Source organism: Eriocheir sinensis, chromosome 67 (genome assembly GCF_024679095.1).
Source record: "Eriocheir sinensis breed Jianghai 21 chromosome 67, ASM2467909v1, whole genome shotgun sequence".
Taxonomy (NCBI): Eukaryota; Metazoa; Arthropoda; class Malacostraca; order Decapoda; family Varunidae; genus Eriocheir; species Eriocheir sinensis.
In genome coordinates this window covers 6,288,854-6,303,387 of record NC_066575.1, presented here as the reverse complement: position 1 = coordinate 6,303,387, position 14,534 = coordinate 6,288,854, and the positions used below count along the sequence as shown (strand labels likewise).

Sequence of the window (14,534 nt, the reverse complement as noted above, 5' to 3'; positions counted from 1 at the left end):
AAAGAGGTGGCCGAGAGGTCAATAACATAGCCGTCATCTCTCCCATACAAATATCTCATAGGTACACATAATACACTTTCGTCTCTAACTCCTCACACACACACACACACACACACACGAGCACGCGAGCACATACACATATCATAATAATCAAGACCAAGAGGCTTTAGATAATATATGGCCGTTATCGCTTCCATACAGTTATCTGATAGTCAGGCATATGGTACATTCTCTATCTCCGCACACACACACGTATACACATATCGTAACAGTCATTACCAAGAGGCTTTAGATAACAGTACATGGCCGTGACAAGTCCCATACCGTAGTGACCGTATTGGCAACAGGGACGGTTCACCCTTTGTTTGTTTACTTTTTTTTTTACAATTTCGGTGTGTGAAAGCACTTATTTTACTACCAAAAGTCAAAATAACCACATCCTCACAAATAATGCCCATCTTACGTCGAATTAACCCCTTGATTGCGGATTTCCTACAAGATGTCAACAAGCTACAGGAATGTAACAAAAAGTGGCTGTTACAATTCACTGAAGAAAATGTAATGTCCTGCACCATGAGAGGGGATATCCAGCACACCAATACCACATGGGAAACACTCCACTATCCACCACAGAGGCAGATAAAGACCTGGGACTACATGTTACCAGGCTGCCAGTGAAGGGATATCCAGCACACCAATACCACATGGGAAACACTCCACTATCCACCACAGAGGCAGAGAAAGACCTGGGACTACATGTTACCAGGCTACCAGTGAAGGCGAAATACGTGCAAATCGCAGCGGACGGATTAAAACCTGTGAGCACGAATCTTTGCTTTCTAAACCACCCTCCCACGGACTCTATCCCTCTATCTGTTATTTTATCTTCATTTCCTTTCCGGCCAATCTATATCCGTGGTAGACGGCCACTGTTCTTCTAATCCTATCAACAGTGGTGTCCCGTAGTGCTCTGTCCTATCTCCTGCTTCCTTTCTGCATTTCAATAACTAATGATCTTTCTAAAACAAAGTGTCCTATCCACTTACATTATGATGACTCCACTCTGCATTATTCATTTGTTTTTCCCATTGAGATACTTCCTTTACTTAAAAAAATAAGCGCATGTTTATTTTTCTGGATCTGGATAACAACGCATCAGGTGCATAACACGTATATTTGTGTTGGCCATTGGGGGACGGGGGATGTGAGTGTCCAGCGGAGGAGGTGAATCAAGCGTTATTGTTAGTGTTGGTGTGTTGTGGTGACAAGTGAGTGTGTATTTGTTTTCTGAATGAGTCTGTTGTACCGCAGTCTAAAAATATGTTGAGGGTTCCAGTCACGTATGGTGCGTGAAAAGTATGAGTGCTTGTATGCGTCAGTGTTAGTGTGATATGTTTGGTATTTATGGATGTGTGTGTGTTACGAGTACGTTGACTGCGTTGTGTAAGTATGCATGTGTGTTAATGTCAATATGAGTGTTTGTGATCTTGTACATAAGTGTAAGTCTGTGTGCTTGTCTGCGTATGTGAAGAGGTTCATGTTTATCTGTTGTTTGATCCGTGTTGTGATGCCAGGCGTTCGAGTGTAATTGTTTGTAATGAACCTGCCCGCCTTGGTGTTGATTTGGTCTAGCCAATGTTTCTGTGTGTGTAAAGATCCCACACCGTGTAGCAGTATTCCAGTGTTGGTCTCAGAAGTGTGTCATACGCTGTGTGTTTAATGTCAGGTTTGCAGTTAAGTAATAATTAAGCTGCGTAAAAGTGTTAGGTGTGTGTAATTAAGCTGCGTAATTTTTTCAGCATGTTATGAGGAGACGGACTGGAGAAATTGATTATGATTGGAATGGTGGAGGGAAGAAGAGGAAGAGGAAGACCAAGACTTAGGGCCGCTTTCACAGTCACTTTGCTTGTTTTGATCGTTACCAATGGCGGAGATCGACGCAATAATTTTCCACGTGAAACTGGCCTTTGGGGTAGTGGCGGCTGCAGAGGAAGCGAGAGGTGTTGAGAGTGTGTGGCAAGGTGCGGGGCCACCTGTGCTACCACGCCTGACATGATCACTCTATACACACACACACACACATACTTTACCGGCATCATCATTACCCCCAAACGCATGTGAAGTATTGCTCATCTTACACCCTTCAATTTGCCCCCTCCCCTTCATCTCCTCCCTTCCTCCCTTTGCCCCCCTCCCTTTCATCTCCTCCCTTCCTTTCCTCCACTTGCTTGCCTACCCGTCACCTTTCCTCCACTTTCCTCCCCTTCACCTTCTCTTCCATTCCATTCCTCTCCTTCCTTCCCATTCCATTCCTCTCCTTCCTTCCCATTCCTTTCCTCCCCTTCACTTTCTCCCCTTGCATCCCAGTCCTCTCCTCCCTTCCTCCCCTTCATCTCCTCCACTTCCTTGCCTACCCGTCACCCTCCCCTTCCTTTCCTTCACTTCCCCCCCCTTCACCTTCTCTCCTTGCATCCCATTCCTCTCCTCCATCCCCTTGCCTCCCTCCGCCTTGACAAACACTTCCGCACACCTGCAACGCTTCCCAGCGGGGCGTGTTCTCAGACCCTTAAGGCTCCCACAACCAATGTTTCCCAAGGCTAAAGAGGAGATTCGTCTGGTTAATTCTCATGGCTGTTTTTCATATTCACGGTGAAGAAGTCTTGTCACATTATCACTAGACTCGTAAAACTACCCATGGGCATACTAACAAAGCCTCTACGAAAGCCTTATTGAACGTGGACCCCGGTAGCAGCAACGGGCCAAATTTGTGCCATGATATAAACCCCCCAAAATAAATTATACATAATCTGATCACAAATGCTTTGATATATATTATGAAATGGTATGTGTGAGGGGTGATTTTTTCTCATTTTTCTCGCTTAGAGGGACCATTAAGAAACATGATCCCCGCTGCTACCAGGGTATTTTCAGACCCCCACAAGATTACTCGGATTCTCAAGTGTTTTTCATATTCATGGTGAAGAACCTTGTCGCGCTATTACTAGACTCGTAAAACTACCCATTGACATGCTAACAAAGCCTCTACGAAAGCCTTATTGAACGTGGGTGTGTCTGAAATTTTTGAGAATATGAGTTTTTGTTTATCGATATTATTGCGTTGAACCTTCCCATGTTATTTAATCCTCCTCCTTCTTCTCTTCCTCCCCTACTTCTTCCTCTTCCTCTATTCCTTCCACCCTCCTCCCTTCCTTTTCTTTCCAACCCATCTCCTCTCTCTCTCTCTCTCTCTCTCATTACCGTTCATTCTCTTCCTAAATTGTCCTTCCCCCCCTTTTCTCTTTCCCTATCCTCCCTCTCTCCTTCCCTTCCATCCCCTATTCTATATCATCCTCCTTCCTCTCTCCTTCCCCTTCCTTTATTTTTCCTTCTTTCCCTTCATCTTCCTTTACTGCCTCTCTCCCTAATTCGTTTTCCTTACCCTTCTACTATCTTCCTTATTCCTTCCTTTCCCTTCCTTTACTTACTTACTCTTTCTTCCCCTTCCCTTATCCTTTTCCCTTCCACCTTTTCCCTCTCTCCTTCCCTTCCCATCATCTTCCTCTCTTCCTCCCCTTCCGTCCTTTCTTTGATATATTCCTTCCCCTGACTCTTCCACCCCATCCTTTACCCTTCCACCTCTACCCCCCCCCCCCGCCCCCGCCCCCGCCCACCCAAACTTCCCTCATCTATCAGTTACTCAAGGTTGTAAACTTTAAAGGTGTTAAGTGCGATAAATACTAAACATATATTTTGCAACACTTGTGGTTTCGTACAAACACACACACTCCCACAGCCTCACGTCTTTACATAGTGACTTTTCCTTACTTTAATAAATTAGTAACCTGCCACTGATAATTATGGGGAATGTATGACAGTCTGTATCTCTCTCTCTCTCTCTCTCTCTCTCTCTCTCTCTCTCTCTCTCTCTCTCTCTCACACACACACACCACACACCCACCCACAGTCATTTAAAGGCACCAGGTTCGAGCCCCGGGCAAGGCAATGACTAGCACGTTGAAAGTATGTGCGGTATCTTTGCGGCAACTCGGTAGGGGGGGTAGGGGGGAAGAGAGAGAGAGAGAGAGAGAGAGAGAGAGAGAGAGAGAGAGAGACGCTCAGCCTGCTTGGCTTGCTATACACGTGGTAAAAGGCACTGTGCCACTGGGTCACTCTTTACCGCTAGCCACATCATGATTTCTCCGAGCTCTCCATGCCCCGCCCCATCACCCAGTACCAAACACCCGGTACAGCCACGTGCGAAAGCGAGATGATGCACGTGTGTGACGCCACGTGACTACAGCGACGCTCGCCCCCAGTGAGGCGGTGAAGGGCGGTCCGCGCCTCCCGGGGGTGGTGTTACGTAACCGGCGGGCTGCCGTAGAGGGAAGCGGGGAACGGTGCCTCAGGGACCTGTGCGGGTGGGCACACATTCACCGCGTCCGACACATTCAGACGAGTAGGGCGCTCGTCGATTCTGCACACCATTTCAATCATGCCTGGCTACGGATCCGCAGGCCTGGGTTCGAATCCCGGCTTGGGCAACCGGCGCGCAGTCCACCCAGCTTTTCATCCTTTCGGGCTGGTCGGTAAATGGGTACCTGGGGAAACCAGAGGTGCCAAGCTAAGCACAAAGGTGACCGTCAAAACACGGTAAAGGTGTTCATCATGCCTTCATCACACACCGAGTCAACACGTGCGGCAGGATGGAGACAACACAGCAAAACAGACCCCAATACGAAAAACCATAAACAGTCACCCGGCCTGAGTCGTGCGTGGCGGAGCACACGGGTGACAAACACACTGAGGCGGCACTGGCACTCACCTCACTGCAGGATGGGGCGGCCCGCACGCTGCGCCCGCTACGACTGAACTGTGCTGGCCGTGGCCGGTGTGTTCAAGGCAAAGAGAATGAGTGTTGGTGGGCCCCGGGTGGTGGGACGCTGGCGAGCAGCACCCCCCGCCATACACTCCCTGCGACCCCACCCCTGTCACCAGCCTCCCGCCACTCACCACGACACCCCCTTCGACCGACCCCTGCCCCCAGCCTCCCGCCACTCTCCACGATAACCCCTCCGACCCCACCCCTGCCCCCAGCCTCCCGCCACTCTCCACGATAACCCCTCCGACCCCACCCCTGCCCCCAGCCTCCCGCCACTCTCCACGATAACCCCTCCGACCCCACCCCTGTTCCCAGCATCCCGCCACTTTCCACAATGCCCCTGTCGGGCCTATCCCTGCCCCCAGCCTCCCGCTGCACACCCCCTGCCCTCAGTCTACCGTTACAAGCTACACTCCTACGCCCCTGCCCCCAGCCTCCCGCCATGCATTCCAATGCCCTGCCCCGTGTTCAGTTTTAGGCCCGCTTTTATTCATTATCTACATCAGTGACATAGACAATGGGATAACTAGTGAGGTAAATTTGCAGATGACACCAAAATAGGACGCACTATTAGGACAGGGGAGGATGCTAGAGCACTGCAGGAGGATCTCAACAAACTATCAGCTTTGTCAGAGAAATGGCAGATGAATTTTAACATCACCAAGTGTAGCGTACTTAGGGCCATTCTTACAGTCGTTTCCGAATGTTCGGAAGACGGTCCCTAACACGTTCGGGTGGCTTCTACAGTAGTAGTAGTAGTAGTAGTAGTAGTAGTAGTAGTAGTAGTAGTAGTAGTAGTAGTAGTAGTAGTAGTAGTAGTAGTAGTAGTAGTAGTAGTAGCAGTAGTATTAGTACGACTACTACTATTACTATTCCTACTACTGTAGAAGCCACCCGAATGTGTTAGGGACCGTCTTTCGAACATTCGGAAACGACTGTAAGAATGGCCCTTAGTGTAGGAACACGCAACACAGTAAGGTGACGGGGTACTGGTGCGTGCCTAATACCGCCGGTATAACGAGGATCAAGCCTCTACCTGTAACCCCTGTAACTACACCTCACCCGTCGTGAGTAGTGGGGGATTCTGGACCTGCCTCTTGCAGTTTCCCTATGTTAACATAAGAACACAGGGAAACTGCAAGAGGCCGGGTGGCCTACACAGGGCAGCTCCAGAATCCCCCCAATACTCACGATGGGTGAGGTGTAGTTACAGGGGTTACAGGTAGAGGCTTGATCCTCGTTATACCGGTGGTACTAGGCACGCATCCAGTACCCCGTCACCTTACTGCTTCCACACCTCACTGCCACCTGTCGTCCTCGTCCATGTAGCTATCCAGTCTACTCTTAAAACAAGCTATCGTCCCTGCACTAACTTTGTGATTGCTGAGTCTATTCCATTCACCCACCACCCTATTACTAAACCAATGCTTGCCTATATCTCTCCTAAATCTATACTTTTCTAATTTAAATCCATTACTGTGAGTTCTATCCTGCTGGCTAATTCTCAGTACTTTACTTATATCGCCTTTGTTGAAACCCTTGACCCATTTGAATACTTCCATCAGATCTCCCCGCACTCTTCGGCTCTCTAGTGAATGTAAGTTTAGATGTTTCAGCCTATTTTAATATGGGAGGTTCCTCAGCCCCTGAATCATCTTGGTCATCCTCCTCTGAACTGATTCTAGCAAGTTGATGTCCATTCTGTAGTGTGGGCACCAAAACTGGACAGCATAATCTAAGTGTGGCCTAACTAACGCTAAATAGAGTCTGAGGATGACCTCTGCACTCCTGTTGGTTACCGTCCTGTTAATAAAGCCTAATACCCTGTTAGCCCTAATCCTCGCACTAATACATTGCTTCCTTGGTTCTTATGTTCTTATATTCATTAAGTCTGTTACAGGGCAGCAACAAAACGTAGTTTTACGGATATTTACATAATGTCCAGACCACACAAACCCTATGGTCGACCGTCCTTCAGCCTTATCAAAACATCAAATGGCTACCATAATGTTGTACTTCTGTAGAAAGGGTTTATCGAGCTAGATTTTAAATAAATTGTGCTGCTTTGAGCTACTAAAGATGGGATATGAGAACTTTGGTGAAAAACTGTTTAGAGCCACCATTTCTCATTCGCCGCACGTCACCGATTATAAGTAATCTGGATTCATCCAGGTTTGTTCGTTTTGAAACTTTCGCTGAAACATTCCCTCGGCGGCGGCGGCGGCGGCGCGCCTCTCACGGGAAAACGTGAAGACCAAAGTTTCCTCTTCTAAGGCATTCCGAGATCTGACTAAACTATTGTACAGTGGTGTTATTATATCTCCATTCTTGAATAAGATGGTTTTAGTATTGAAGACGAACATCATGTTCGCTTTATTGTTTGCTGCCTCGATCAGAGCATTGCGGGAAAATCTGATGCTTCAAATTTTGTGTCCAAGATCCTGAACACACTATATACCTCGCTCTTGAGTTTCACAATTTTATATTTCATCATCGAAATTCCTATTCTTAGTTCAAACTTGAAGAATCTGACACTTATCTATGTTGAAGGGCGTCTGCGTCTCCCACCTATCAGACACAGCTAAGATTCTTCACAAATCTTCTTGAAGGCTTTGCCTGTCTGGTCTAAGCTAGAGGACCGAATTACCAATCTTCGTATTGTCAGCAAATTTAGGAATGAAAATTTTCATTCCAGCGTCGATCGATGTGACTGACGTAATATCATTTCAAACAGGATTTATTATTCCATTTTCGTCCTGCCGCTCACACACAAAAAGTTTTGTCTTTCTCTCACGGTTTATCTTGTCGCCCCAGTTTTTTTCTTCAGTAAAGGAAGCAGCTCAAGGGCAGAAAAAATAATAGTGAGAAAAAAGTCCGCTGTGTGGTGTGTGCCCTTAAATGAAGAAAAAAGTTAAAAACAAGTTGTGCCACGCTGCTGCAGCAAGGCTGGGGCCGCTCACCCCGGGACTAACATCAAGGAAAAGCAAGCAAAGTGACGGCCATTCTTCCTGCCTCATCAACACCTCACACGGGAGGAAAACACAAAAATAAATAGAAAATTGCAATAACTTAGATTTCCCACACTTGCGCTGCGCTTGACGAACCACTTAACCCTCGGAGCTGGTATCAAGGGAAATGTGAAGAAAAACTGCATTTATGATGAATTAGGAAAACAACGATAAGAAAAAAAGATTAGACAAAAAAATGCTGTGGAGGTTGTAGAAACGCAACAGCAGCAAAAGTAGTAGTAGCAGTAGTAGTAGTAGTAGTAGTAGTAGTAGTAGTAGTAGTAGTAGTAGTAGTATGAATTTGTTGTCGAATTGATGTAATAGAAAATAAAGCAAAGGAAAAGCAAAATGAAGCACTTAGAGAGAGAGAGAGAGAGAGAGAGAGAGAGAGAGAGAGAGAGAGAGAGAGAGAGAGAGAGAGAGAGAGAGAGAGAGAGAGAGAGAGAGAGAGAGAGAGAGAGAGAGATTTACATAGATTTACATAGAAAATCAGACCACACAGACCCCATGGTCCAGACTTGGTGGTCTGTCCTTAAACCTAAGTGATTTTACATTAATCAGAAGACTCCAAAACGTTGCATTTCTACTCTAGTTGATATTAAGTTGAAGGAAGTGACGGTCGAGCTTATTTTTGAAGGAGTCAATCGTGTTACACTGGACCACTGACGGTGGAAGCTTATTCCATTCTCGCACTACAACGTTGGTGAAGAAAAATTTGGTGCAGTCTGAATTTACTTGTCTACATCTGAGTTTTACGCCATTGTTCCTCGTGCGCAAAGTGTCATCGATCATAAACAATGTTGATCTGTCTACATTCGTGAAACCATTAAGTATTTTAAAACATTCGATCAGTTTTCCTCGGAGGCGACGTTTCTCAAGAGAGAACATGTTAAGGGTAGAAAGCCTTTCTTCGTAGGATTTGTTGCGCAAGGAAGGGATCATTTTCGTTGCCCGACGCTGAACACCTTCTAATTTAGCAATATCCTTTGCATGGTGGGGAGACCAAACTGTACCGCATATTCCAAGTGGGGTCTGACTAAACTGTTGTAGAGCGGGAGTATTACATCTTTATTCTTGAATACAAAGTTTCTTTTAATGAAGCCCAACATTCTGTTCGCTTTATTTGCTCCATCGATGCATTGCTGTGAGAATTTGAGGTTTGACGCGATTTTGACCCCCAAGTCTTTGACGCATTGAACGCTTTTGAGTTTAACGCCGCGCATTTCGTATTCGAACTTTTTATTCCTCGTTCCAACTTGAAGGACCTGGCACTTGTCTACGTTAAAGGGCATCTCCCATCTATCCGACCAAGCTGAAATTTTGTGCAAATCCTCTTGGAGGCTTTGCCTGTCTTCGTCAGTGAGAACCGAGTTGCCAATCTTTGTGTCGTCTGCAAATTTACTAATGCGGTTATTGAGTCCAACATCCACGTCGTTGATGTAAATAATGAAGAGCACTGGGCCAAGGACCGAGCCCTGAGGGCCACTAGTGACAGGCGCCCACTCTGAGTTAAATCCGTCAATCACTACTCTTTGTTGTCTGTTGCTCAACCAATTCGCGATCCATTGGTTTACTTGACCGTCAATACCTATTTGCTTTAATTTGTAAAGTAATTTATGATGCGGGACTTTATCAAACGCTTTCTGGAAATCAAGATAGACTACGTCCAGTGATTTGGTTACGTCATAAACAGTGAAGAGGTCGTTATAAAAGGTTAATAGGTTTGATAGGCAGGATCTTTTGTTTCGGAAGCCATGTTGTGAGTTCCCAATCAATGAGTGGCTTTCAAGGTAATTCACAATTTTGTCTCTAATTATGCCCTCAAGTAGCTTACCTACAACCGAAGTTAGACTAATGGGCCTGTAATTACCTGGTACTTTTTTGTCTCCTTTCTTGAAAATCGGTGTCACGTTAGCCTTTTTCCAATCTGAAGGGACGATGCCTTGTCGCAAGGACATATTGAATACGGTTGTGAGGGAGGAGAGTATTTCGCTCTTTGTTTCTTTCAGCAGAGTTGGATATACTTTGTCAGGTCCAGGACTTTTATTTGTTTTAAGTGAATGGAGAGCTTTAAGGACTTCATCGGTTGTTATTTCAAAATTAGGCAATGCATGCTCGAGATTTACAATAGTACTGGTGTTGGTGGTAGCGAGAGGAAGACTGTTAGTATTAAACACCGAGGAAAAGTAATTGTTTAAGAGGTTTGCAATGTGTTGGCTGTCAGTCACTAGTGCACCGTCGCTGTTTGTTAAAGGTCCAATACCACTTTTGATCGCCTTTCTGTTGTTTATGTAACTGAAGAAAGATTTCGGATTATTTTTACAGTTGGCTGCAATATTTTCTTCGTATCTACGCTTTGCCTGACCTACTAGTCTTTTTACTCGTCGCCTGGCATCATTATAAAGTCTAATGTTTTCGGGCGTGCTTTGTTCTTTCTTTAACCTGTAAAACAATTTTCTCATTGACTGATCGTTTAATTTCGCTATTAAACCACGGTGGGCTTTTATTAGTGTTAATTCGCTTCTCGCACCAGGGGACGAATGTGTTCTGCTGAGTGAGTAAGTGATTTTCCAGGCTTCCTCTACGTTGCCGTCATCTGACAGTTGTATTTCTGTTAGTTTTGTCAGATTTCTACGAAGTTAGCTCTTTTGAAATTGGGCACCTTTACTTTATTTTCAGTCACTGATGATTGAGCTTTAATGTCGACGCGCACTAATTTATGATCGCAAGAACCGAGGTGTTCTCCTACCGTGACACTACTGATTAGGTTATCTTGGGTCGTTATAACAAGGTCGAGTATATTATTTTGTCGAGTTGGCTCAGAAACCATTTGGCTTAGATAATTTTCTTCTAGAAATTCGATCATTCTATGTGACTCGCCTTCTGTACCTGACAGTGTCGCCCAGTCGATATGGGAGAGGTTAAAGTCTCCTAATATCAGTGAATCGCTGTTATTAAGTGACTGCCTTAAGACGCTGTACATTTCAAGGTCGTCATCGAGTGATTGCCCGGGAGGTCTGTAGGTGACAGATATATTGTTGACTTTTGCAATGTTTACTCGCACGCACAAATGTTCAACGTTACTGTTTCTGTTTTGTCAGTGGGTTGCAAATAGCTTTTGACATAAAGGGCGACGCCACCACCTCTACGGTTTACACGATCTTTGTTGAAGAGTCTGTAGCCATCTATGTTGTATTCGGAACTTAAATCAATATTTGTGGTGTCGATAAATGTTTCGGTTATAGCAATTATGTCAAAATTTTCTGTTAAAGCAAGACATCTCAGTTCATCAAATTTGTTTCTTAGGCTACGCGCATTAAAACTAAGGATTTTTAAGTTATCTAGAGGCTTAGTAATAGAGGTGGTGGTACTTGCGGGATCACGGTTACGGGTTTGTTGCGATGCACGGCGTCTATTTACACGGGTGGGGTGGAGGGACGTGGCCGTGACTCGTTTTTTGTTCGGATGACACGCACTGCTTCGTTGAGGAGCCTTCCGAGTCTGGCTGCCCCGATGGGAGAAAGGTGCAATCCGTCCCTGTGAAAGAGCTCATTTTGTCCATAGAAATTGTCCCATGTGTTGAGGAACTCCACGTCAAGCTCCTGCAAAGAGTCTGTAAGCGGTTGTTTAGGCTGAAGGCCTTACTGAAAAAGTCGCTCCGCCCAAGTCCGTGGTAGAACTCCTGAAATCAAAATGTTAGGGGATTTAGTCTTATACTGCTGGATGAGCCTACGGTACTTCTCCAGGAGTTCCTCAGACCGGGTCGTGGTGACGTCGTTCGTACCTGTGTGAATAACAATCGTACCTGTGTGAATAACAAGAGAGAGAGAGAGAGAGAGAGAGAGAGAGAGAGAGAGAGAGAGAGAGAGAGAGAGAGAGAGAGAGAGAGAGAGAGAGAGAGAGAGAGAGAGAGAGAGAGAGAGAGGATGGTGAGAGGAGAGAAAGGTGTGAGAGAAGTGTTTGAGAAGGGATGGTCAGGGAGAGGATGGTGTAAAGAGAGGGAGAGGGAAAGGTGTGAGAAGGGGGGTCAGGTAGAGGATGGTGTAAAGAGGAGAGGGAAAGGTGTGAAGGGGGTCAGGTAGAGGATGGTGTAAGAGAGGAGAGGGAAAGGTGTGAGAAGGGGGGTCAGGGAGAGGATGGTGTAAAGAGAGGGAGAGGGAAAGGTGTGAGAAGGGGGGTCAGGTAGAGGATGGTGTAAAGAGAGGGAGAGGGAAAGGTGTGAGAAGGGGGGTCAGGTAGAGGATGGTGTAAAGAGAGGGAGAGGGAAAGGTGTGAGAAGGGGGGTCAGATAGAGGATGGTGTAAAGAGAGGGAGAGGGAAAGGTGTGAGAAGGGGGGTCAGGTAGAGGATGATGTAAAGAGAGGGAGAGGGAAAGGTGTGAGAAGGGGGGTCAGGTAGAGGATGATAAAAGGAGAGGGTCAGGGAAAGGTGTGAAAAGGGAGGGGCAGGTAAAGGTGTGTGTTGGAGGGAAAGAGATTGAGAGAGAAAAGGTGGGAGGGAAAAAAAGATAAATAAGAAGGAAGGAGAAGAATAAGGGGAGGGAATGGGAAAAGGGGAGAAGGAAGAGAGGAAACAAAAGTGAGGGAAGAGAGATCTCTCCCTCTCCTCCTCCTGCTGTTGCTGCTGCCTCTAATCAACCTTCTACCTCTTTTCACCCTTGTGTTAATCCTCAGGTAAGTCATTATCAGCTTAGGCCTAGAACAGAGTTTGACCCTTTACCAATACCAACACCTTCTCCCAACACTCCCTGGGTAGAAATGAAGCAAAAATGAATAAATAAATAAAAAATGTGGATCTCGCAAAGTAGATTTGCAGAATAAAAACCAGCAAACTAATAGAACTATCTGCATATATGTATAAATGTGTGTGTGTGTATATATATATATATATATATATATATATATATATATATATATATATATATATATATATATATATATATATATATATATATATATATATATATATATATATATATATATATATATATATATATATATATATATATATATATATATATATATATATATATATATATATATATTAATCCCTCGCCATATCGCGGTTCACTTATCGCGGTCTCGCTGTATCGCGGATGTTTAAATTGTATCGTATCGTGGATTTTTCGCTATATCGCGGAATTTTGCGGTAAAATAAGCATTTTCTAGCCTAAAAAATGAAAACGATATAAATCAACGTAAGTAGGACCACACCTAAGTAAACACTTACGTCACCCACTTATTTTTTTTCCGTCGCGGCCCATTGCGCCGCTAGTCTTTTCCCTGGTTCACTCCTCCCCACTTCCTTCTCCCTCTCCGTCCCCGTATTTTTCTCCTTCTTTCTCATTTCTTCCTTCTTTTCCTTTCACCTCCTTCCAAGTTTTTCTCTTTTAATCTCTTTTCCTCCCACTCACCCTTTCTCTCCCCCTCTTTCCTCGCCTTTACCTGACCCTCCCTACCTCTCTCTTTTAACCTCTTTCCCTCCCACTCACACCTTTTCTCTCCCCCCCTTTCCTCGCCTTTACCTGACCCTCCCTACCTCTCTCTTTTAATCTCTTTTCCACCCACTCACACCCTTTCTCTCCCCCTCTTTCCTCACCTTTACCTGACCCTCCCTATCTCTCTCTTTTAATTTCTTTCCCTACCACTCACGCTCTTTCTCTCCCCCTCTTTCCTCACCTTCACCTGACTCTCCCTATCTCTCTCTTCTTTTCCCGTCCCATTTCCTCCACTAATTTCCCTTGTTCCCTCCTTTCTCACACCCTCTTATCTTTAGTCTTATCTCTCACTCTTCCTCCTTTTCTCCTTCCCAATTAGATTATATGAACACTCACTCACTCGCTCGCACACACGCACGCACGCATGCACGGACGGACGGACGCACGCACACACGCACACAACACAACACCGAGGACACGCTCAAGCTCCGGAGGACGAAATCACCCAGCAGCAGAGGAAGGTCAGTTCAGGTGGCAGGCAGTGAGGTAGCCTCATCACTCAGGTTTGGAGCAAGATGCACAGCACCTTCATCAACGCTGTGCACTTGTTCCGAGAAACAGATATGACAACCAACCGGCCAGCAACCATCACCTGTGTCTCACCGGCCCAGGCTTAGCACCTACTTACAAGCCTGGGTATCCCTGAGTGACCTCCCAGATACTGCCCACCTGCATCCCTCTAGGACCTGTCACCTGAACCCCGCATCCTACCTGAGGATTAACATCGCACTTGACCTCACCGCCATCTGGAAGAATCCGCCCCTTCACCACCACACTGCACTCCATCCCACCCAACCCCTCCCATCACCCCTACCTTTCCCAGAGACAAGTCTGCCCCCGTTTTCCATCCCCCTTCTCTTGTTGTTACTTGTTGTCGTTAGCGAAATTTACTTAAATGTACTTCTAAAGTGTAAATTTTCAGCCTGACAGCTGCCGTACTTGAATAAACCGTATATTAATATTAATATTATTATTATTATTACACACACACACACACACACACACACACAGAAGGGGAAATGGGAAGGGTGTGGGGAGGGAGGGGCGGAAGTGAGAGTCAGGTCATGTCCTGACTGAAGCCCTGACCTAGCTCTCCCTCGGGACCTGACATGACTCTCCCCTCTGTCCCTCCCACCACACCCTTCTCCTT

At 45.8% G+C, this 14,534-nt stretch overlaps 1 protein-coding gene across 1 annotated transcript in view; it reads right to left on the bottom strand.

Annotated features, from left to right (window-relative positions):
- Positions 1-4,924, bottom strand: part of LOC126988004 (scoloptoxin SSD14-like) — a 37,403-nt gene extending 32,479 nt beyond the window's left edge. The window contains exon 1 of the mRNA XM_050845738.1: positions 4,823-4,924. The gene's annotated coding sequence lies outside the window, so the exon portion shown is untranslated. The remainder of the gene's footprint in view (positions 1-4,822) is intronic.
- Between the last annotated feature and the right edge of the window lie 9,610 nt (positions 4,925-14,534).